The sequence below is a fragment of the Cyprinus carpio genome, chromosome A3, assembly GCF_018340385.1.
Source record: "Cyprinus carpio isolate SPL01 chromosome A3, ASM1834038v1, whole genome shotgun sequence".
NCBI classification, from domain to species: domain Eukaryota; kingdom Metazoa; phylum Chordata; class Actinopteri; order Cypriniformes; family Cyprinidae; genus Cyprinus; species Cyprinus carpio.
This window is the reverse complement of record NC_056574.1, coordinates 33,556,008-33,577,198: the sequence shown is the minus strand read 5'-3', so window position 1 is coordinate 33,577,198 and position 21,191 is coordinate 33,556,008. Positions and strand designations below refer to the sequence as shown.

The 21,191-nt window shown below is 36.5% G+C and overlaps 1 protein-coding gene across 3 annotated transcripts in view; it reads left to right on the top strand.

The window, feature by feature from the left end:
- LOC109053865 (centrosomal protein of 112 kDa-like) overlaps window positions 1–21,191 on the top strand; it is a 178,200-nt gene that overhangs the window by 156,402 nt on the left and 607 nt on the right. The window lies entirely within an intron of this gene.

Genomic DNA, 21,191 nt, shown 5'->3' with positions numbered 1-21,191 from the left:
GATGCATGGCCTTTCCAGAACAGGCTCTAAATCAAACCTTTCGGAGGAAGCAAACAGGAATTAAGGAACTAACTGTATGTTCGAGACTGACTGGGAAGAGAGGTGCTGCAATAATGTAAAGTATTTGAAAAATAATGCATTTTGGAACAATCAAGCATGAAGACCTATTCTAGTACACCAAATCAAGACTTCATAAAAAGGGCATAATAGGAAATCATCTGTGAATCAGTCAGTCAAACAGGTAGTGCTGCCCCAAATCACAGTATCATTTGTGCCAGTGCTGCTATGTAGGTCCAGTCAGGATTATTAAACAAATGTTTATCAAACATTGTTTTGATACCTCTACAGAGTCAAAGTGTTAAAGGGGTCATATGATGCTGCTAAAAAGAACATTATTTTGTGTATTTGGTGTAATGGAATGTGTTTATGCAGTTTAAGTTTAAAAAAACACATTATTTTCCACATACTGTACATTATCCTCTATGTCCCGCCATCTGAAACACATCGATTTTTACAAGGCTCATCTCTCTGAAAAGCGAGGTATGCTGTGATTGGCCAGCTATCCAGCGCATTGTGATTGGGCGAATGCCTGAAGCGTGTGACGGAAATGTGATGAGACATAAACATAAAACCCATTATAAACGTGATATAAACATGATATCTAGTCGTGTTTTCTTTTGGAAGGCAAAAACAAAGTAGTTTCACTTTCTCAACGAAACAGCGTGAGCCTTGAGTGAGCAGAGGCCGGAGGCCAAGAGTGACCTGCAGCCGGCTTGAGTGAGCAGAGCCGGGCGGCTTGAGGCAGAATCTACGAAGACCAAAGTTGATGTATTTCCTCAGCGACCAGCACAGATCAGCTCCATGCATGATAAAGCGGATATTGTCCTCTTTTGGAAGGCCAAACAAAGTCGTTTCGCTTTCACAGTGAAACACACAGCATCTATACGACATGGCGGCAGCGGCAACAACAATACTACATTGAAAATAAAAGGTATGCCTTCTTTCTTTGCTTGAACATTTGTGCGGCTTTATGCAAATCTTCCCACATACTGACGTAGATATGTGGGGGCGTGTTAGAACGAGCCGTTTCAGGGGGGCGTGGATAAGTGTTAAATTTTATAAAGAATATCTCTTTGGATTTGAGACTTTAGTCTTTGCAACTTCACAGATCTTCTTTATTCATCAAGAGCTTGTGACACTCCAAAGAGAAAGGAAAATTTGAAATTGTATCATATGACCCCTTTAACATTTTCACTCTACCATCTCCCACTACTGTGAGATTCCTCAGCTATTAAGTTGAATCAAGTGCATTTATAGTCAACACATGACATGACCATTCCTGAGACCACGGAAGCAGTGTGTGCTTGTCATTTGTTGACTATAAATGCTCTTGATTTACTTCGCTAATAGTTTGAAACCTCATGATAGCCTGATGCCTGTACCACAAAGTGGGTTTAAGTTGTTAGCCAGGTAAGTTTGAGTTTATTTTGAGCAACCCTAGATCTCCGGCACCACAAAAGTATATAGGAGTTTTTCTGGTGTTCATCATTCCCATTGTGTCTTTAATTTAAATTTAAAGCATACATGCAGAAAAATAATATTAGAGGTTGACAAAATGGATTTCAAATTTTTTTTTTTTCAGCAGTAGCTGTTGGCATTTTGCAAATAATGTTTAAAGTTGGCATGAAACAGAATTTGTGACCAAATTTACTTTTACACTGATTTGTGACATATTTCTGGGTGAATTGGCTTATTGAACAGTGGGGGGAAAGGTGAAAGCAGATCAGAGTCTTACAAATGTCAAAAGAGAAGAGCAGGAAGAGCAACTTAGTCCAATTTTATTAAAGACAAGGTTAAAAATCAATTTCATGCTGAATAAGATTTTTTTCTGCTTATTTGATATGCAAGAAATGTTTCTTCTTGAGTCAATCGCAAAATATGTTATATAATGTAGTATATTATATTCCTACCTTGATTTTTGAGTTATGAAAAATATTTATAGTCAAGAAACACCACGTAAGAGGTACTGTATCATTTCATAACCTAAAAGTTTATAGTGTTTAACAAACACCTTGTCCCTTTCAACTGGTACACCACTTCTATAACTTTTAAAGTTGTTTGTTTATTTTTTTAATTTTTTAATCAGTTTCTTTTTCAAGGTTAGGTCTAACAACTGTGCAAAATGAACATATAAACAAATAACTAATGATATTAATAAGTCCTGTTGAAAACTATTTTAAAAATACAAAACTAGAAATGTTCATCCAAAAAATATATATATATTTACATTTAAATATTTTAAATATTAGTACTTTTTATGTTTCAGTTTAAAGTCATTGATTTTCAGTGTTCATGTGAAAGATGTTCATTAAAAAAAGTGTCATAATTTACTCATTACAGGTTCAGCAGATGTAAGTTTGAGTTGATATTGACACATCTTAAAACATTTTTAACAAATTTAACAAGTTTTTTTTTTCACTTATTGTATAACTATTTTGTGTAATAATTTCTGTAATTAAACAATTCTAAAATAAAAAAAGAACAACATTCACATTCAGTCTTATAAATTCAGTCTGGCACAGTCAAATTTTAGTTTTAAAAATGCTCAAGCACATTTCTCCAAAAAAGTCTGTTTTTCAGTATTTCGAGAGATTATTACCTGCTGTCGTGCACTTCTGTCTTAAAAAAGAAGAAAGCAAACTGGATCTAACCAGCACAGGGGGGATAAGTGGACAGCCCATATGAGCAGTACATCAGATCCTCTAGTTTGAGAAAAACAGACCCCTCACTAGTACTCAACTAGAAGCTTCATTGAACAGAACACACTGAACACCATCTGCAACGCTGATGAGAGAAGACTGAGATGCTGCTGGTCTTCACATCTGACACATGGCAAATAAGAAGAAACGTCTAAAATGGGCAAAATAAACCTTAAAATGCTATCTAGGTAGATGGCTCTCAGGCTACCTGTTGTGTTGCTTTCTGTCCTGTGCTTTGTTACATAAGAATAACTACGGTATTTATACAGCAGAACACGGTTTGATAGAAAAGAACTCAAGTGTTGAAAGCTTGAAGCAGCGTAGGCTAAAGTAGGATTCTTTTCAGAAAGCTCTCCAGAAATCTGCATTGGAGATTACAATCTTTAACACATCTACCCACTCAAATTCCTCTTGTCCATGATCTGATCTGCTTTTTCCAAAGGTAACACAACCCCGCCAGATATTTATTTGATGTTCAGATTTTACTGTCGCAGCAGAATGGGCAAATGTTAGACAAAGCTCTGAGTAACAGGAGCTTCAGACTCCTGCTGGAAAAACCTTGGAGGGGTTGTGGTTGGAAACCCTGCTCAAATGATCATCAAGAACCTGTCTCCAATCCTGAGTGCTGTTTTATCAAGCATTGTCTCTGTGAATAGGGACTGCGGCCTTTTGGCTAGATGAGGGGTATTTGGTGCTCTGTTTTGAACTGTTTTCATCAGTATAGCAGCAAATATTCATTGCTTTCACTGAAATAAAAATATGACATTGTCTTGAACTTATTTGTGAAACGCATTTGTTTTCCTTAATCTGTTATCCATATATATGTGAATTAAATAAATGAAAATTGACCCCTGGCACAATTCCAATTCAAATAATCATAATAGAAATTATTTATAAAAGAAAACTAATAAAAAGATGCAAACATATGCGTTACGGCAAAGAATGGTGCAATCTGCAAACATAAAGATGTCTCAAAAAAAGACTTTCATTCAAAGCAGTAAAATTAGACACACCTGCTCAAATGAAATGACAAAGGTGATCAATGTCAAACAACCACTATGGCTAGTCTACAAGGATAATAGGTAATAGTTTGCATAATATGCTGTCTGAATTTGCCTACTTACGCTGCATCATAAAAATATGGGTAACATTTAGTATAGGGACCAATTCTCAATATTAATTTGTTGCTTAGTAGCATGCATATTACTAGCATATTGGCTGTTTATTAGTAATTATAAAGCACATATTTTGCATGACTACATTCTACACGCTTAATCCTACCCAATACCTTAATTTAAGAAATACCTAATGAACTATTAATTAGCAGTAATTAGGCGTTTATTGTAGTTAACAGTTAAGTAAGTAAGTAAAATTTATTTATATAGCACCTTTCACAGACAAGAAGTCACAAAGTGCTTTACAATCTGTTAATAAAAAGGATCAAACATGCATACAATAAATCTACCATAACACAACACACAGAAACACTCTTCACAAACATGAAAAGACAAATAAACCACTGCTGTTAAATAAAAGCGAGTTCAAAAAGATGCGTCTTCAGGTGTTTTTTAAAAGAATTGACCGAACCCATAGTTCTCAGTGCTAATGGAAGTTAGTTCCAAAGCCTCGGTGCCACAGTACAAAAAGCACGAGCACCTTTAGTCTAAAGACGTGTTCTAGAGACAATTAAAAGGTCCAGACCAGAAGACCGTAAGAGCCGACCCGGTGAATGTTTATGTAAAAGATCCTAATATAGAGAGGTGCCTGACCATGCAAGGCTCTATAAGTGATAACTAAAATTTTAAACTGCACTCTGAATTCAACTGGGAGCCAATGAAGGTCCTTGAGAACTGGTCTTATATTAGACCACTTAATGGTACCAGACAACAGCCTTGCAGCTGCATTTTGTAAAACTTGTAGTCGCTCCATAGAAGATTTATTCAAACAAGTATACAGAACATTGCAATAGTCCAAACGTGACGAGATGAAGGCATGAACAAGCATCTCCATCTCTTTTCTTGAGACCACCGATCTAATCTGAGCAATGTTCCTAAGATGGAAAAAACATGAGCGAACTACAGACTTTATATGACTGTTTAAAACATATGGCTCTATCCAGAAAGACACCTAGATTTCTTATTTCACTACAATCTGAAGTGGCTGAAACCCCCAAAACCTGCTTAATCCTAGGTATAATATTGTCAGGAGCAAAGATCATCATTTCAGTTTTATCCTTATTAAGTTGCAAAAGATTGTTTGCCATCCATTTATTAATGGAGACTAAACACTCCTGTAGAACTGACAGTTTATCTAGACTATCAGGTCTAAACGAGATAAATAACTGAATGTCATCTGCATATAAATGATAAGATATTATTTTAAAACTATTAATAATCCGTCCAAGGGGAAGCATATACAAGTTAAACAACAAGGGGCCCAGCACAGAACCTTGTGGCACACCACAGGACAAAAGTACAGAATCGGACGTAAAGGATCCAACAGAAACCGAAAAAGACCTATCGGACAGATAAGATGAAAACCAATCCAGAGCCGAACCCGAAATACCTACTAAACAGCGTAATCTATTTATCAGAGTGCAGTGATCCACCGTGTCAAACGCTGCGCTAAGATCTAACATAACCAACACGGAACATTCCCCCGCATCTGTGGCCATCAAAATGTCATTTGATACCCTGAGTAAAGCGGTTTCAGTGGAATGATTTTTGTGAAAGCCTGATTGAAATTTGTCATAAATATTATGAGTATCCAAAATATCGCTCAACTGCATTGCCACAACCTTTTCCAAGATTTTAGAAATGAAGGGCAACTTAGAGATAGGCCTATAGTTGTTCAACGATGTAACATCAAGATTACACTTTTTCAAGAGCGGTTGAACAACAGCGTGTTTAAAACACCTAGGGACCTGGCCCAACTTTAACGAAAGGTTAACAATTGAGACCAAACATGGACCAATGGATGTAATAGTTTCCATGACCACAGAAGCAGGCAAAATATCCGCCGGGCTTTGAGATGGTTTCATCATACAAACAATCTTTATAAGATCATTAATGGAAATTGACTGAAAAGAGCTTAAAATTGAGGGCCGCTCTGTGATAATTACAGAGGGGATAGCTGATGGTAAAATGCTAGCCCTAACAGCCATAACCTTACCCACAAAATGAAATAAAAAATTATTACAATCATCGTTAGAAAAAACAGGTACAGATGATGTAACAGGAGACACAAGACAATTAATAGTGTCAAACAAAGTCTTAGGATTCCTTTTACAAGTTAAAATCAGTTTTTTAAAATACTGCGCTCTGGCCACCTTGATCATCTCATGTAAATCAGACAGTAACTCTTTAAAATACTGACGATGAACCTGGAGCCGCGTTGATTTCCACAAACGTTCAGTCTTCCGACACACACGTCTGAGACTGCGAATGGCATCATTTATCCATGGAGAAGTATTAACCCACGGGAATATGCCGATTCCTAAATGGGAGCCACTTTATCCAGTAACAAAGTGCAGTGATCATTAAACGACTGTACAGAACTGTCGATGTCATTTAAAATAATAACCGAGTTGGAATCAAAAGCGGTCGAGAAATTCTCAACAGCAACTTGGGTAAACATGCGAGAACAAGACACCCGCTTGACCAGCAGTGGATTTTCGTTACACGCAAGATTAAATAAAACACATTTTTGATCACTAACATAGACATCCGCTGCACACACATCGTCAATATTTAAACCATGAGAAAACACTAAATCAAGCAAGTGTCCTTTATCATGTGTAGGACCAGAGACATGTTGAACAAAATTAAAAGTATCCATTAAATTTAAAAAATTTGAAACAGTATTACATGCAGCATTATCCACATGAATATTAAAATCACCGACAATAATAACTCTATTCAACTTAATGATAGAGGATAAAAAAATCAGTAAAGTCGCTCAGAAAAGGACCCAAAATCCCAGGAGGCCAATAAACAAGAATACAATAAAAAGAATTTGATTGACCAACCTTAGACATCTGTAATTCAAAGGAAGAGTACGTGTTGGAGTTCATCAACTGGCAAATAAACTGATTTTTATAGACAACAGCAAGTCCACCCCCGCGGCCCACGAGCCTTGGTGTGCTGATGAATGAACATTCCGCAGGACAGAGTTCAATCAAATGGGAAAACTCCATACTCCGTTGCCATGTCTCCATCAACAACATAAAGTCCAAATTTTTATAAGTAAATAGTTCATTGAGCAGGAATGACTTGTTCCTGATTGATCGAACATTCAACAAAGCAATCTTAAGCGGTGCAGATCTACCACCCGAAACAGAGACAGAGGTACGCAGCAGCGGCCTCAAGTGCTCGTCGCACACACCGCGACCGGTCGAAGAAACTCTCAGGGGCAAAAGAAACGGACCACTGTAGACGCTCGGAACCAAGGGGTGAAGACACGGCAATCTGGAAACAACACAGCACTGCTCCAACTTCCAGAGTTTCCTGAGATACACCTGTCTCCCAGCCCTTTTTCCTCTCCTTCTCCTCCGCTTCTTAGTACGTCTCTCAAGTCCCTCTCCTTCCCGCATGCAAACAGCCTAAGCAGGTGGACAGTGGTACAGGGTTGATTCGCCCAAGCCACTCCAGGTACAAAAGCCGCCACACTTGGTCACAGATGAACGAATTAAAATCATAGTTTGGCGATCATACACCCACACGGCAGACACATCATAGGAGGACGAACTTAATAACAGCAACGCACATAAAATAATTAAAACAAAACGAAACAATCCTCCAGCCACAGCGAAAATGCCAAACACAGGCGCCATCTTGGACCGGACCGTGAACCGAACAGTTAATAGTCAGGACTGGACCTTACAGTGTGAGTTCTCTTTTTGAGAATAAAAGTGGATACTTTTGAGTGTGTAGCAGAAGAGATGGCAAGCTTTTGGGACATACATCTTAAAATGATGCTCTGACACAGTTACTTGCATTTTGTCAACATAAACCAGCCTATCAACCATCCTGTCACAGTTAACACCCTCAACTACACATTTTATATAATTCAATTAAAAACATTACTCAAACAATTCTTTCTACCTTGCTGGAGAGAAAACAGTTAGTTGATATGCAAGTCATGGGTCTTAAATGCAAAGAACTCAAGCTCAGCCCTTACAAAAATTAATCATGCTTTTACTACAGAAAACCATGGTTACTGTAGTTAAACCATGGTAACCACAAATTAACCAAGGTTTTGCTACACTAACATGGTATTTGTAGTAAAACACAGATAACAGTAAATATTTTTTATGAAGGTAGATATTATTAATCATACAACTCCTGTGAACTTAAAACTTGGTTTTACGAACATCCACCATATTTGTAGTTCTTTTAATCAGGTTTGTAGTTCTAAACTGAATTCTCCTCCAAAGCACAGTGTGTTGTGGGCAATATCAGCCAACAGAGTGTTCAAGGATCCACATCTTGAAAGTTTACCTGAAATAGTACACCATCCAGGGACTTTTGGCATAGGTTTTTTTTTTTTTACTATGCTTTTGGGACATAGCATAGTATACACATTAGAATTGTAACTGAGATAGTTTATCTAACATATCTAATACAGTAGCTCCCACTATAAAAACTTGAGTTTTTGGGACACCAAAGGATAACTATTCATGGAGGCATTTACTTTTCTCTCTGTTTCTTCCCACTCTATTGCTCTGCAGCACAGAACGCAAAGACAGTGGGATATCTGTTAAACAATAACACGGGAATTCTCTGCGGCCTCCATTATGCTACATTCTTGCCCCGTACTGCAGTCACCAAGTCCATCCAAACAAGAGGTCACTATTTACCGTGACCACGCTCTACAGGACTCCACAATAGATCCTGGCTGCAGCTAAAACCAAAGCTATTTTCAACCTTATCAATATTTTTCATCTTTGGAGTATTGGGAGGATCAAAGGGTTTTTTACACGCTCTGGTCTGTCTCTGTTTTATCTGCTGATCAGGAGGGCGTAGCACTTCGTGCCATTACCTCATAAAGGAAGATTACAGCCAATGGAATATCCCACACTGGCTCTAAAACAGGAGGTGGCAGTTAGATTTCCACACCTGCATTCCACAGCAGCGTTGATATTTATTAACGTTTTATACTGATATGAAACCACCTAGCATTCACTTTGGTCAAAGTTTGCATTTGGAGAGCCAGTGTAATGCTGCCTTCAAGTCATATCAGCGTGATCATGTTTAGGAAATGAATGCACATGAACACCACAATGTCATAATTGCTTGTGGGAAACTAGTGGGACTTTTGCTGATGTCAACTCTTCCTGGGATGTTCCTACTTGAAGTGATGTTTGTGAAAAATTAATATATAAGAGACATGGCTGAGTCAGGAAACCTTTCTGTGTAGAGTTCGAATGCACTCAACTATGTTTGCATGGGTTACCTCTGGGTGCAGTCCCCACAATCCACATGCAGGTAACTTGATGCCGAAATTGCCCAGGATATGTCCTTGCCTACAGCCTGAGATGCTGACATTTCTATAACTTTTTCTAACAAAGACACATAGCGTTTTTTAGCATTAATACAACAAAATGAATAGCAAATAAAAAAAAAATTGCAATAGATGTTATATCTTTGTATTTTTTTGTGTGATGGTAGAGAACACAATTAAATTAATAATACAGTTTAAAAAGACCAGTCACAGTTCATGACCATGTTTTTTGATGTGTGTCCTGCAGTGTTCAGCTCCAACCCTAATTAAACCCTACAGAGGCAGCTAATCAGTGTCTTCAGACTTAACTTCCAGACAAATGTTGCTTTGTTCCAAATGGCACCCTTCACCCTTGCAGTCCTACTCACCAGAGAAGAAATGTTCAGGAAGTTATTTTGATTTAAGATTTACAAGGACACATAAATGTAGAAGAAATAGCAATGTGCATAAATCATTTATAATGAAGACTTCAGTATTCCATAAAGTGAGTAAGTGAGTGACATGACGTGATGTGACTTACAGCCAAGTATGGTGACCCATACGCAGAATTCGTGCTCTGCATTTAACCCATCCAAAGTGCACACACACAGCAGTGAACACACACCCGGAGCAGTGGGCAGCCATTTATGCTGCGGCGCCCAGGGAGCAGTTGGGGGTTCGGTGCCTTGCTCAAGGACACCTCAGTCGTGGTATTGCCGGCCCAAGACTCGAACCCACAACCTTAGGGTTAGGAGTTAAACTCTGTAACCACTAGGCCACGACTTCCCAAAAAAATTTAAAAAAATTTATAATTGTCAATATTGATTTCATTGCAACTTTAAGGTGCCTCTCATGCATTCATCTCTTAAATATGATCATTCTAGTGTGACTTGAAGGCAGAAAATTGAGTCCTGACTTTTAAGAATTAAAAAAGTCTTGTCAATGCAAATACATTTTGAACATAATGTTTACTTTACAATTAAATTGCATATTTACTGTACTGTAGGAGCTTGAAATGTAAACAATTTCTTGAATTTAATCTTGTCTTAAAAAGAGGATAGTAAATATGATATATCCACCAAAATTATGCAAACACACCTTCTGACAACTTCTGATCTTGCAAGCAGAAAATTCCCAAAAGGACAGCAATAGATCAAGGTAAAAAATAAATGAATTATCTCAGCGATTAAAAAAGCGAATAAAAAGCGAGAAAGTAGACTTGTAATAATGCATCATTCTGGCCACTGCTGTTGCTGTGTATTGTGGGTGTAATCTCTTTATTATTATATTCCTTGAAATTTATAATAAAGAGTTTACACCCACAATAATATTCATAATGTTCTATCACATATTTGTATGTTATGTTTCATTTGGATCTGAACCAAACATGATGTAAGATAATGAACTATTTGTGCTCTTTAATGTTGAATATTGCTCATGCATTCTTTAACATCAATTCATCAGCCTATTAATTACATAATACTATAATTATGCAACTTTTGTTTAAACTGTTTATAATTGCTATCCTTTTTTTCCATTATTGTTGACAAAAGTGTGAAACTACAGCAGTGTTTCCATGTTTAAATGTACAGTATGTTTTGTCAGTGTTTATAGTACAAACGTTTTGATGACTGATCATTTGAAGAGATTCTCACAAAGAAAATATTAGATTAATCACACCCTTGTTTTCTCAGTCTGGTTATAGTCAGTACACTATATATGTGTAACACAGATGTATTTCTTGTAGGAATGTTTGGGTTTGGAACAACTACATGAACAAAGACAGAAGCCACAGGATATTACAGAGATAACTAGATCCTAATAAAAACGTCATATTACAATAACTTAATCCAGAAATAAGAAATATTCTAGGTTATTTCTACTTGTTGTCTGTGTAGTACCTATACCTATAGTTCTCTTTTAGTCATGACATGAGTTGAATGGACCGTACATAACAAGATTGTTTAGAACTTTGGTATTAGTTTATTTTATCAGAATCAAAATCAGAAAGAGCTTTATTCCCAATATGCTTACGCATACAAGGAATTTGTTTTAGTGACATAAACGTCCAGTACACAGAGACAACAACAACACACAGAGAAAAAAAAAAAAAAAATTGCAAATAAATAAATTGTATGAACAGTTGTGCTATAAATGATAATGGAATAGAATAGAGTAAGATGCAGAGATGTACTTGGATGGAGGGGTAACAAATAAATATAAGAATATTGCACATTTTTATTGCATAAGTGGGGAACATTTAACTGTTCATGAGGTAGATTGCCTGGGGGAAGAAACTGTTCTTGTGCCTGACTGTCCTGGTATTTGGCCAGATGGCAAAAGATGGCTCTGAAGCACCGGCCAGATGGCAAAAGTTCAAAAAGGGGGTAACTTGGATGTGAGGGATCCAGAGTGATTTTCTGAGCCCTTTTCCTCACTGTGGATGTATACATTTCTTGAAGGGTGGGCCGGGGAGCAACCAATAATCCTTTCAGCAGTCCGAACTGTTCTCTGTAGTCTTCTGATGTCTGATTTTGTAGCTTAACCAAACCAGACAAACCCAGTTCTCACTATTAACTAGCATGCATATTAATAGCATATTGGCCTTTTATTAGTACTTATGAAGCACATATTAATGTCTTATTCTGCATGACCATATTTTAGATCCCTTAGTCCTACCCCATACCTAAACTTAACTACCTTACTAGCTATTAAAAGCAGCAAATTAGGAGTTTACTGAGGCAAAAGTTGTAGTTAGTAGCTAGTTAATAGTGAGAATTGGACCTTAAAATTAAGTGTGACTTTGTACATACAATACAGAGTTACCATAAAAAAAAAAAAAAACCTTCCACCACTACACTCTAACGGTTATTCTATTACATTAGTCTCATACCAACACACAAAGGAGAACTCAAAAATTGTGACCCTGGACCGCAAAATAAAGGTCAATTTTTCGAAATTGAGATTTATATATAATCTGAAGGCTGAATAAATAAGCTTTCCATTGATGTATGGTTTGTTAGGATAGGACAATATTTGGTCGAGATATTTGAATATCTGGAATCTAAGGGTGCAAAAAAAATAAAATAAAAAAAAATTAGAAAAAAAAAAATCACCTTTAAAGTTGTCTAAATGGAGTTCTTAGCAATGTATACTACTGATCAAAAATTAAGCTTAAATATACTTACAGTAGGAAATTTACAAAATATTTTAATGGAACATAATCTTTACTTAATGTCCTAATGAGTTTTGGCATAAAAAAAATCTATCATTTTGTGTAACAAGTGTGTATCTTTAGATGAAGGGTGCAAGACAAATCCAAAGATGGAGGTTTTAATGATGATAATGGTGAAAAACAAACACATACAAAACTCAACTTTACGCTAAATTACTTTAAGGACTGACAAAACTAGAACTAAACAGTCCGGGCTTATAGACACAAAGGAAGTAATCAGGAGAACAGAAACAGGTGGGGAGTAATCAATTAACTAAACAAGAAAAGGAAAATGTCCAAATAAGGAAAACTCAAAAGGAACAGGAGAATAGGAGTCCATGACTGTGATCTTTTGACCCATACAATGTATTTTTGGCTATTGCTACAAATATACCCCAGTGACTTAAGACTGGTGTTGTGGTCCAGGGTCACAATTATATTCTGCCACTCCCATGATCTATAGACCCTAAGTGCAGAAGACCTTCCAGAGCAGGTGAATGCAGACAGAGATGTCTTTAGTTTGTCCCAGGATAACGATGTGATTTAATGATTGCACAGGCATATCCACAGCTGCATTTAAACAAACTCTCTGCCCCCACATGTACTGAGGCAGCTTCATAAGCCATCACATGCCATGTTATATCCTACCTCTTTTATTCAGTGTTTTGTCGTTTGCTTATATGTTACTTTCAACACCAGCATTACATTTTGTCATTATCACAGTGTGCAGGGATACGTCAAGTTTTTGGAGTGTGGTATTAAGGCAACCTGCCATTGCAATCTGACTATGACACAGTCTGAGAGTAAATGTGTGTGACAATCTTTTCTATTCCTTTGTCTCTCATGGATTTTCTGCCAGACTAGTTAGTGTTCCATGTACACAGGACAGGTTTCATTTTTTCCGCTCTATTTGTGTAGGGCCAGGCGAGTTCATAGTTGTATGTTTCCCATCATTAATATTGATGTGTTGCATTGTGACACAGAGAACTGTGCTCAGTCTGGCAGTCATAACACTTATGTTAAAGCTGCTGTGAATGTGTGTCTGTCTGCTGTTGTCAGTAGGAGCGATATATAAAAAAATTTAACATTACTGTTTAATAATGCTGAGGCAAAAAAACACATCATGTAGCTGGTTCATATAATTCATAGAATGATAAAAAACAGAAGTACTGTTCAAAATCAAGACAAATTGGATATTTTGACAAGCAATAGTGATCATGCATCCACTAAATATCACCAAATACCATTAAAAGACGCAAAAAATACAAATACAAAAGTCCAGTAGCACTCATTTGCAGATTTGTGCTGCCTTGATAATCTCATGAAATGACATTCAAACCATTTAATGTGTCATTTAAATGTCCAAGCACTTTTTGGGCCACTGTGTATATGCTCCATTTCAGACAGATTATGGACAAACTAACAATATACTTATAACAAAATTGACATTCATTTGGCAAAGGCTTAAAGCAACTTACAGCACATTCAAGGGACACATTTATCAGTGATCAAACTTTATCAAGGTAAGCTAGCAGTATGCTAAGCAACAGGAACAACTTGTGGCAGGACACAAGCCTGATGCTTAATTTGTTGGACAGAGTGCTCCCGATTGATTGACAATTTCAGTCTAATGGCCGTTTTCTGACCGTCCTGATTAAGGACAGGATCTTGTTCACACAGCTAGATTTCTGTGTCCTGTGCTTTCATTCCCAAACACTGATGTGACACAAAATATTGGGAAAACATTCCTGTGACAACATTTCTGCAAATTGATATTATATTGCTTCTTACACATTTTGTGACACTTTCAAAATAAAATGTCCAATGAGAGGCGGCAAAAAGCAAGTTGGGGTTTAGGCGACTAATGTTGACAAGCATCGATTTTAGGGTCTGATACCTGCAATGTATTTTGCAATGACATAAAAAGCTCTCCAGCGATTTGACGGCAACTTTCTGGAATCAAAGACCACTGTGAATGTAGCTCAATGTTGGCATTAAATTAAAAATTTACCCTATCTATTTTCTAAATGCATTTTATAGGTCTTATTTCAGAAGATTCATCTATGAGTATGTTTATTTTTTTACTTTTTAATTCAAATGTCATTACTGGATCTTCCTGTGAAAACAACAGATTTTTCTCTAGTGATGTACACAAAATTTTTCCAAGCATTTACTCCACATAAACCTGCCCCTGCAAGCTCACAATTATCTCCCTCCGTTCCCTCACATGTCAACATCCAATCAACACCCAATGTATAGCATAGATCAAGTCTCTTTCGGCAGTCTGTTACACTCAGATCACAGTATGGAAGAAAAGATCTGTCACTACTTTTATTTCATTATGAGTGAACTCTCAGCTTTCTCTTTTGGTGGTGCAGGTTTATCTGTCATTGTGTGAATGCTTGTCCTTTTGTTTGTCTGTATATCTGTAAAGATTGATTGAGTGACGTCAGACCAGTAGCAGCAGCCAAAACCAAATGATCTTGACTGTGGCCATAACCCTGCCTCTCCTCCTAGAAATATTAAGAAATAAAGAGGATGAGGATGAACCTTTAGGATGTCTTCATCTGCTCTCCCCACTGTTGGCAAAGGAAATGAAAATCATTTCTACAGATGTGCTCCCTTTCATGGCCAAAAAGGGATTAGAGAGAACATCAGACATTGTTTCTATGTATTGTTTGACTTTAAAGTCATGCGCAAAATGGGATTAAAACAAAACAAAAAATGCCGATAAATAACCTTAAGTAACCCCCCTGGCAGAAGACTAAACCAGCTTCAAATAGCTACCATATTCCTGACAGCGTCCCACTGCTTCTATCACCTCAAAGGCCATTCCAGAACGAAATTCAAGTTTATTTTCTTCAAATCTCCCATTTCTAACAAGATCCTCTTAAAAGCCCATAACAAGCAGCTGAATTGTTGCTCTCTTCACCTGGAGGGGTGTAAGACACCATGTCTAACTTCAAAGTCCATCTTAATGGCATACTTTGCATGCCATCTGATTCTGCTGACTGCCTTTACTGGACTTACAATAAAGCTATGTTTACATGACAACGGTGTAGTCATAAACTGAAAAGTTTTTCCCTTGCGTTTTTAAAAATGTCACATATACATGACAATGTTTTCAAAACGATTTGCATGTACACATATCCGCGAAAACGCTGTATTATGTATGCCAGGCCAGTAGTTGGCGCTGTCACCTTGTTAGTAAACAGTACCTGTAGGGAAGTGACGATTATATGTTGTATATGATGTGTCTCTGCTGTTGGTTGTAATATTGGTGAAGTAAATCCACACTTTGCTGAAGAAGCGTTAGCAAACTCTTGAGCAGCAACAACAGTACCATGTACTCCACCATTGTTGTGTATGTTTGTTCGCGCTTGCCTTTAAAATCGACATGTACTGTGCAAGTCTACATACATAACACTTACTACTCAAGCGCATGACGTCACCGTTTTTAAAGATTCACGTTTTGGGTGTTTACATGGAATCGATAAAGGTGGAGTTTTCAAAAACTTGCACTTTGAAACCTGTTTTCAAAAATATGCATTTTTTAGTCCCCAAAATGCCGTTGTCGTGTAAATGAACAGGCAAAACTCATAAAAAGTTTCCAGTTTAAGGCTGAAAACGTTGTTTAAATGGCCCCTTACAGTTCTTTCTCTTTTTGGGTCCAGTCATCCCTTCTTTTGACCCATGCACACTTAAAGAGTTCACCCATATATAAAAATCCAGTCATTATTTACTCATTTTACTAAACCATTATGAAGTTCTTTCTTCTGTGGAACACAAAAATAGAAGTTCAGCAGGATTAACCCATGTGTTCTTGTCCATACAACAACGTCTCAAACAATCTTCTGAAGTCATACAAACAATGCCGACCTACTAATGAAAAACATAGTAAACATTTTTTGATTTAATTCATTTCATATCAATTTTCACACTCCATTTATCTGAACATAGCTTAGCAAAATACGTCAGATATTGGCTCAGGGATCTGATTTCAGCCGTATCAGTTTTGACTAAAAGTTATCATGTTTTGCCACAACCAGTGTTAGGGAAAGTTACTACAATACTGAATTACTCCTTTAAAAAGTTACTAATTATGTTAGTTACTTTTTATGGAAACCAATGTGTTATGTTACTTTTGTGTTACTTTTTCTTATCTTAGCTGGGCTTGCTTGTTTGTTTTTAATATAAAAAAGTTATATTTTCTGCAAATGTAAAAGCACTTTCACACCAAAAGTGAAATGAATAAGACTCAGGCTGATGGAAATGGAAATTCACATCTTAGAGTAGAGGATGCAGGAGAAGAAAGTTCAACACTCTTTAGCAATTAAAAAAAATGGATCACAAGTGTTATGTTTGTCTGTAGTCATTTTTGCTCATTAGTATGGTTGAATTGGATCATCTAAGGTCAGCTCAAAGATATTGGTTAATAAAATGTAATCGAATACATAAAGAATATTTGTGTTAATTACTGCAGGTTTGCATCATATTCTGAGTTTGCATTTCAATGTTTTGATTAATTTTGAGGAATACTGAATCTGTTTTTGTGCAAACTAGATGAATAAATGCATGCTCTGTCAGTCAATAAATAATAAAATAAAGTAACTGGCGTTACTTTTTTTTTTTTAAGTATCTCAGATATTTTCTTATAAATTAAAAAGTAATGCATTACTTTACTAGTTACTTGAGAAAAGTAATCTGTAACTCACATTACTTAATGAGTATCATAATGCATTAACCCCAACACTGGCCACAAAACTTAAATAGATTTGAATATGCAGATATTGCAGAATTGTGATTTCTTTTGTACAAGTACACTGCACAAGTTGTATTCTAATTATTATATATTATAATGTATTATTGTTACTGTTATTGTGCTATTAAGATATTTTATAGCACTTTTTAGAGACTGGTCACTTTATGTTTTCATTGTTTGGAGAAGAGCTGCTTGGAAATTCTGCTTAATATATCCTTTTGTGAAAGTCACATGGGTTTGGAAAGAGGTGGGATGAGAAAAGGATGACAGAACTTTAATTTTTTCGATGCACTGTGCCTTTAATGATTTTGTCTCAGACTGATCTTCTTTATTTGCCTAAGCCATAATTTCCTCCAAAAGCTTGGTCATTGCTCTGTGTATGCCATGCAAATCATGATCTGCTTCATTTTCTGTTGCCTCCCTGTGTCTATGCCTTCCTTCTCCCCCCGACCCCTGCACACACTCACATCAGACATTCACAAAGTGGACATTCACACTTCACTCCTGGTGGACGTCTGTGATGATTGCCATAAGCCTCCTACTTGCTTTCATTTTCCATTGTTCTCCCTAAAGTCTTTGCTCTGGCTTGTGATAAAGGGATAATCACTTCAAAGCAAACTGCTGAGAGTTTAGCCCTGAGCTGAAAGAGCAGGCAGACAATACAGTCATTGAGAGCAGTTACAGATCACAGCGTTCATCACGGAGCAGCAGACGCTCTCAGACGCATTCACTTTAGCCGCTCCAAAATGAATTCTCAGCAATTACCAAACGGGAATAAAAAACTGACTTTGTTCATTGGCCGTGAACTTTATAAGGTACTTATAAAGTGTGCACAGGTTCCACTAAAAATCTAATACTGGTGTTTCCTTTTGAGATATGAATTTAATAACTTTTTCTTTCTTTCTAATTATTAGTTATTAAACAGGTTTAATGGATCAATTGCATATCAGGCTAGTTTGCAGTGTTGAACAATGATACGTATGAATCTCTATGAGTCTGTAAATGGTACATTCTTGATGATTATGTCTGGACAATGACTTCCTACTCCCTCTGAAGAAAGAGGCAAGTAAAGTAAAGCTGTGTTGAAAATCTGTCGTTCTAAAAATGTGTCTTAAAGATTATTTTCTAAAATGTACTTTATGTTCTGCTTACCATGGTATGACAGCAATGTATACAAAGCCTCAGATCTGCTCTTTAAATTCATCTCATTTAGCACTAATGCATGTATTTTATAATATCCTGCTCCTTAAAGTGAATGTAGAACATCAAAGGAAGCGCTCAAGCCTTTGAAGTATCAAGAGTGAAATCAGTGGAACGTCCTCCCTCACTAGTTCAAAATGCAGGACAAGCTTTTCTGGTAGTTTCACTTTTTTAGTTGAGAAAGATTTTTGACTACAGTATACTGCTACTGTAAAGTAACCGACTTTGAACTTTTGTGGTAACCTCATCATGTCTTAAAGCGGTAGTTCACCCAAAAACGAAAAGTTTACAATCGTTTACTCACCCTCATGTTGTTCAAAACCTGTATGCACTGCTCTGCTCAACAAAACACAAAAGAAGATATTTTGAAGAATACTGAACCCCATTGTCAACACTGAGACATTTTTCTAAATATCTTCCTTTTTGTTATACAGAAGAAAGAAAACATTATACAGAAGATATTATATATTTTGGAGTGACATAGGGTGAGTAAATTACAGAATTTTTATTTTAGGTTAACTAGTCCTTTAATCGTCAATGTAAATGTCTACAATATACTTTTTTTTCTATTTGACTGTCATAAAATATCAGTAAAGACATTTAATTAAAGGAATAGTTTACCTGAAAATAAAATATTTGTCATCATTACTCGCATCTAGAAAAAAGCTGGTCAGAGATTCTCATTGCTTTCCACTGTAGAAAGTGGACTAGAGTGGAGCAACATGAAAATGGCTGATAAAATGATGATAACATTTTTATTTCTGAGTGAACTATTCCATCCTAGCTTCTAGTCCTTAATTCATCAGCAACAAAACACTTTTGAACAGAATTGTTTGTACTGTGCTGTTCGGTCACAATGCCAAACTGTAGGCCAACACAGAATTGTATTTCACCATGTATTCTCTCAGGAGTTTTGAATGGGTTTCAGAATAGTGGATTTTAGATTTAATTTAATTTGTAAATTAATGTATGTGCTTAAAAGATACTTTGTACATGAAGAGACCATTTCAGCTTCAATTCATAACAGCTGAAATATTAACTACTTGTTATATAATGAATATATATATATATATATATATATATATATATATATATATATATATATATATATATATATATATATATATATATATATATATATATATAAAGCAGCATCAATGCACATTTGAGGTGTGACTATTTTATGATGTAGAAAGTGTTAACCACTGACATTATTTTACTCTTAAATCGAAAACTGCTATTTTAAAAACCCAAAGGAAAATCCAGAGGGAGCACATTGCTCAAAAAGGCTAATTCTCCAACAACAGGCTTTTGGATTGCAAATTTTACAATTCTATTATGTGTAAACGCAGAAACGAATGGGTTAACTATGAAAACAGCAATGAAGGGGTTAACTGTGAGTCCTCAGAGGAAAAAGCGGCCTGTGTCTTTAAAGTTTCTGTAGCAACAGCAGGATCGCGGCGCTGCAGATCACTTACTCCTGACGCTCCACAGCTCGAGGGGAGTCGGCTCAAGATCTCTCTGCTTTGATAAGGTCCTTGCGCCTTAGTTGAAACTTTTCCCTGGCGGACTTTAGTGAATGGGCACTTTACAGCAACTCATTGAGAGTATTAGGGATAGAGGCATCGGTTGGGCTTATAAAATAAGAAATATATGGGTTTATACCATTCTGGAGTGATGTATGTTGTTTTAAAGCGGGAATGAGAGAAATTCTTTTGTATGTATCTGTCGGGACCGTGCGGTCGGCTGCGCTCTTTGATGTCCGCTCTTAAACCCTGAGCTCAGTCCACACTGGAATAAGAGACCAGAGCACATTCAAACACACTATACAGGGATCTAGTGTGCTCTTCAGCGGAGGAAGTTTACGTTTAAAACCTAAAATCTCCATTTGACACTAAACAACATCAGAGGACAGGAGGACTGCGTGCAATTGGATATATAGTGGAATATATTTGTTCTTTTGTTGGAAAACTGGGATTTTGGGGAGCGAATTCATGGATGGATGGTGAGTTAGAGCAGTGTGTGTGTGTGTGTGTGTGTGTTCTCCCAGCGCTGGCCCCATGCTATTGCTTTGATGTGCTGTTTACCGACTTTGAAGTCATGTGTCGCTGTGAAATGCAGTATATCTGGTAGACGTTACATTAAAACGCGTGTTTTCGGTATGTTTTTTGATTGTGTTGTTTTGAGGTTAGATCGGCTGTGTTTAAACAATATTCATAATATTGTTTATGGGACTTCAACCCCCTGTGATCTCGTACTTTTGTTTTTCTTGAGGGGTTTGAAGTTGAATGCAGCATGTTTTGTCATATTTCTCATGGATTGAATTCGATCACTCTTTATACCCGTAAGGGACGAGTTTAATATGTTGTTTTATTTTTCAAAACTGAACGAATAGTTTAAAGACGTGCCTTAATGTGTGTTTTAGACTTCTATATGTTACAATGCCGTTGTATCTTTAATGATGCATGTGGGATCATTTAGGTCATCAGAAGTGTAGTTTTGTACTATATTATAATTATTTTTAGTATTATAAATGTGTGTAGTTTTAATGTACGTGAAGCAGTTACTTGCACTATTAAGAGTTGTCAATGAACTATTGATGTTGTAATGTTAAGTCTATACTTTACAGATTTACTGTAAGCAAGCATGCTGTTGATGAAATGGGCTTACATTATTGTGCGTTTCATTGCTTTTCGATTTCATCGTCAGAAGTCGAGTTTTACGCGACATTTATGCGCATAATTAAACATTGCAAACAGTAAAGCGATATTGTTTT